General features: G+C 34.9%; 1 pseudogene; it reads right to left on the bottom strand.

Annotated features, from left to right (window-relative positions):
- Positions 1-3,720: 3,720 nt before the first annotated feature.
- LOC117032563 (rab-3A-interacting protein-like) lies at positions 3,721-4,880 on the bottom strand (annotated as a pseudogene).
- Positions 4,881-5,636: the final 756 nt, after the last annotated feature.

Below are 5,636 nucleotides of genomic sequence, written 5' to 3' on the forward strand. Positions count from 1 at the left end.
CCAACCACTTCTCTTATATTTTCTCCTTTAAACTATCGGTGAGTGACTAGAATAATTTTTACATTCAAAAGAAAATTATATGTTTATATATCATTTAGGAATGCTTTTTTACAGGTTTATTGAAAAATAATTGACATACATTAGTATGTAAGTTTAAGGTGTACAGCACGATGATTTGATTTACATATATTTGTGAAATGATTACCACAATAGGTTCAGCTAACATCCACCTTCTCATGTAGGTACAAGAAGAAAAAAAGAAAGAAGAAAAGAAAGGAAGAAAAAATTTCTCTTTGTGATGAAAACTTTTAGGATTTACTCTCCTAACAACTTTCTTATCTATGCTATATATGACATAGCAGTGTTAGTTACAGTCATCATGTTATACATTACATTCCTACTACTTATGTATCTTATAACTTGAAGTTGGCATCCTTCGACCATCATCCTCCAATTCCCTCTCCCCCCGTCCTCTATCTCTGATAACCACAAGTCTGATTTCTTTTTCTCTGAGTTTTTTTTTTTAATCTTCCACATGTGAGGTCATACTGTATTTCTCTTTCTTTTTCTGACATCTCACTTAGTATAATGCCTTCAAGTTCCATCCATGTTGTTGTAAATAGTAGGATATCCTCATTTTTTATGGCTGAAATATACATATACATATACATATATTCCAACATGGATGGAACTTGAAGGCATGCTAAGTGAGATGTTAGATAGAGAAAGAGAAATACTATATGTGGAAATACCTCACATGTGGAATTCTAAAAAAAAAATCTCAGAGAAAAAGAGATCAGACTTGTGGTTATCAGAGACAGAGGACGGGGGGAGCGGGAATTGGAGGATGATGGTCAAAGGATGCCAACTTCAAGTTATAAGATAAATAAGTCCTAGGAATGTCATGTACAACATGATGACTATAACTAACACTGCTGTACCATATATAGCATGCATAGTATGTAAAGTATTCCTCACAACGTCTTTCTCCATTCATCCGTTGATGGACACTTAGGTTCTTTCCATATTGTGAATAGTGTTTCAGTGAACATGGAGGGGCAGATATCTTTTTGAGTTAGTATTTTTATTTCCTTTGGATATATTCCCGGAAATAGAAGTGCTAGATCATATGGTGTTCTATTTTTAATTTTTTGCAGATCCTCCATACTGTTTTCCATGGTGGCTGTACCAATTTATAATCCTGCCAAAAGTACACAAGGGTTTTTTTTTCTCTACATCCACACCAGCATTTGTTATCTCTTGTCTCTTTGATGATGGCCATTCTAAAAGATGTGAGGAGATATCTCATTGTGTTTTTTATTTGCATTTCCCTAATGATTAGTTGTTGAGCATCTTTTCATGTACCTGTTGGCTTTTCGTATTATATTTTCAACGCTATTAGAGAATCTATGCATATCTTTAAATCATTAACTTAACATCTAAATTTTCTTTTTATAAAGATGTACATAATACTATAATCCTACTATCTAGACATTTTAAAAATAGCATGATACATAAAATGATAATTTTAAAGTCCTAGATACATTTATTTCTCTGCATCCTTTAAACACATATTGACATGTAGCTTAATATTTATAAGTTGATTATTAATCCATTGAAACATGGTGCATTTGAATTTATAACGTAATTTTAAAAAGCGGTTTTTATGATGGATTTGAATATATACATCAAAATGCTAATGTTGCATTTTTCAACATTTAATCTATAATTTATAAACATTTATAGATATTGTACTTAAAAGGGAAATTGTTTCTTTTTTCCTTACATGGAATAGATGTTATTTTGAATCACAAATTCAACATATCTTTTAGGATACTACCCCAAAACTATATTGAAAATACTTGCCTTTCTTTGAAATAGTATACTTAAACCAGTTTCAGCTGAATATTTAGATATGGCTTATTTTATTTTTAAATTAAGTTTATTGGGGTGAAACTGGTTAATAAGATTATATGTTTCAAGTGTACAATATTATTAATACATCATCTGTATATTGTATTCTATGCTCATTACTCAAAGTTTAGTCTCCTTGCATCACCATATATTTGACCCCCTTCAACCCCCTACCCCCTTTCCCTCTGATAACCACCATACTGTTGTGTGTTAATGAGTTTTTTATTTTTTTCTTTGTTCATTTGTTGTTTTGTTTTATATTCCACATATGAGTGAAATCATATGATTCTTGTTCTTTTCTATCTGACTTATTTTGCTCAGCATGATACTCTCAAGATTCATCCATGCTGTCATAAATGGCAGTATTTCATCTTATGGCAGAGTAGTATTCTACTGTATATATGTACCACAGCTTCTTTATCCAATCGTCCGTCCATCCAAGGCACTTGGATTGTTTCCATGTCTTGGCCACCACAAATAATGCTGCAATGAACATAGGGGTACATATATCTTTATGAATAAATATTTTCAAAATTTTCAGGTAGATATGCAGAAGAGGGATTGCTAGGTCATATGGTAGCTCTATTCTTAATTTTTTGAGGAACCTCCATACTGTTTTCCATAGTGGCTATACCAATTTACATTACCACCAGCAGTGTATGAGGGTTCCTTTTTTCTCTGCATTTTCTCTATAAATAATAACCAGTGTTATTTTTTGTCTTGCTAGTAATAGTAGATATGGCTTGTTTTAAAAATATACAACACTTGGAAAATATAGGCAGCATTTTGTTATGAATGTATGTCAAAAACCTGATCTATTTTTTTTCTTTAAAGATTTTTTTTTTTTTATTGTGAAAGGGGAACAGGACTTTATTGGGGAACAGTGTGTAGTTCCAGGCCTTTTTTCCAAATCAAGTTGTTGTCCTTTCAGTCTAAGTTTTGGAGGGTGCAGCTCAGGTCCAGGTCCAGTTGCCGTTTCTAGTTGCAGGGGGCACAGCCCACCATCCCTTGCGGGAGTCGAACCAGCAACCTTGTGGTTGAGAGGACGTGCTCCAACCAACTGAGCCATCTGGGAGCTCAGCGGCAGCTCAGCTCAAGGTGCCGTGTTCAGTTTTAGTTGCAGGGGGCGCTGCCCACCATCCCTTGCGGGACTTGAGGAATTGAACTGGCAACCTTGTGGTTGAGAGCCCACTGGCCCATGTGGGAATCGAACCGGCAGCCTTCGGAGTTAGGAGCACAGAGCTCTAACTGTCTAAGCCTCCGGGCCGGCCTTCTGATCTATTTTTTGAATTATTTTTTTCAGTTACAGTTGACATTCAATATTATTTTATGTTAGTTTCAGGTAAAAACCTGATTTTTTTTCAAATAAAATCAATAAGTATAGAATTAAGGGGCAATTAAATGATGAGGATAATAAAAATCTAAAGTGTAAATTGTAAAAGTCACTATTTATTCAGTGATTTGAATAAAATTAATATATGCTAATACATATCCTTGAAACATACCAGCAAATATAATTCAATATTATTTATGCATAGTTTTTCAATCTAACATTTATTTAGCTTTTTTTGGCAACTATATATTACCATCACTGGTACACCTGTAATTCTTTATAGTGTGTTCGACTAAAGAATAAGCAAATACAGCACATGTCAGTTTAAAAGAAATCACTGTACTTTATGTAATTTGCAAAAGAGGGAAAGAGTCTTGGATCCACTCCCTGGAAATAAATATCAAGTAACCATAAAAATATTCAGCCATTTCCAAGGTATTCAGGGAGGTTTATGCATGGTACCAGGCAGAGCATCAGAGTTTCTCTTTGAAATTTCCCAGCTTTGCAAATGACATCTCTTTTCTCAATTGCATAACTTTCCAAAACATTTGATCAACAGCTTGCTGTTTCACAACAGGAGGATGTGTATATATCAAATGTATGCGAAAACAGTTACGTACAGAAGTGATCCTGTATCTACAAAAAGGGGAAGTGTAATAATTGCTTGAGTCTCCGTATTAATTCTGTGTTGACTGGACTCACTCTGGCCAGTGAGAGCACATTTTTTTGGTCCTTGTATTCGACTGCTGAAGCTTTCACAAATCAAATAGATTGTAATTCCACTGACTCAATGCTTAGAGTTTTCTACATCCTCCAGAATAACTCACTTTTTGAGCATGTTAAACATGGAGAAAATCTTCCTGATTTTTGTCTAAGAAAGGACAGGTTCTGTCCATTGTGGGCCCATCCTTTCAAGATCTGAATTGATCATACAGAGATAAGTCAGCCTTTTTGCAGTCTTTTACACTTGGCTGTATTGCATTGAGGTCCTGATGACTGCCACTCATAGAAACGCTTGTACTTTAATTTTCTGTATGCCACTTGTAAAAAGGTGTCTTTCCATCAAGCAGAGGCTCTTGTGTAGGTGATGTTGGAGAACTGGAAAGTCTGTTTTACTGCTGTTGCCTGCTTGACATTTGCTACATCACCATATTATGAGCTTCCTCAAACAGACTAGATATGAGTTCCTCCAATTCCTGTCCAGTTTGATCTCGTGTTTTAGAAAGTCACACTCTTCATCTTTTAACTTCAGTTTCCTCTGAGCTATTGCAAGTTCTTTTAATCTTTCATAGCTTCTTTCTCTGACTTCCAAAACAGATGGGCTTCGTAAATGGGACTATTTGTACTCAACCCCAAAAATTTATCACTGACATCACAAGCCTCTATTATAGTAGCACCCTTCAAAAACTCCCTCTCTGTGCTACAGTTGTCATGTTAATTTAGTTAATCCAGCTGTTACTGTAGAGGTAGAACAAGGTGTTGGATCTGTAACACAGATGCTGATACTAGATATTTCCGTACAATTTAAACATCTGGGAAATGAATACGCAGGTTGTGTAGGAAGGTTAGAGACACCTAAGGCATTAGACTGAATAGGGGCAGAGCATAAAGCCGAAGGGTATGGCCAACACATGGCACCTGCAATAATGAGTCCTCTCCTAGCTTTATCAGACTTTCTGGAAGAAGTGCTATTAAAGCTGGTCCCTGAGTTCCTATTTCAATTTCTAGGACATCATTCCACTGGGTCTTCTCTGCCTCAGAGTCAAGAGAGTATCATCGATGAACTAGAAAAGCAAGGAACAATCTCTGAGTGGTACATAGAACTGGGTATGTGCTCCTTGCACCTTGATTAATATAAACAATTGAAAATGATGACTAATATTAGTAATAGGAGTTTAGAGAAAACTAGACACAAAAATAATAATAATAAATGACAATTGTTATAATTTTAAACTTATGTTGCTCTTTTTTTTTAACTAGGGATTTAATCTTTTAGTGTTGAAATCTATTTTTTTTAACTACTGAAATTATTTGCCCAAGGATACACAAATGAATCAGTAACTCAATTTTAATGAAATGCGGGTGATCTGTTTTTGAGTTCTGACCCTCACAGTTTCTCCAAAGCAAATCCCACTTGGAAAAGTGTAGAATGCTTTAAGTAGCCAATTTAAATAATGTTAAATAGCTCTGAATTTGTCACATTGGATTTCTGCATCATCTTATTAATCAGGACAGCCATCTGGCATCACCAAGACTTTTGGAATATTACAGGGACTCAATGGATTAAATCGAGGTAATTTTAGAAATTCATAGCTCTGTGTTGTACATTTCCCCTCACCCCCAAGTCTGTTTTGTGGGAAAAGGCTGTAGTGGCTGGATTTACTCATTA

This window comes from Rhinolophus ferrumequinum, chromosome 2 (assembly GCF_004115265.2).
Source record: "Rhinolophus ferrumequinum isolate MPI-CBG mRhiFer1 chromosome 2, mRhiFer1_v1.p, whole genome shotgun sequence".
Classification (NCBI taxonomy): Eukaryota; Metazoa; Chordata; class Mammalia; order Chiroptera; family Rhinolophidae; genus Rhinolophus; species Rhinolophus ferrumequinum.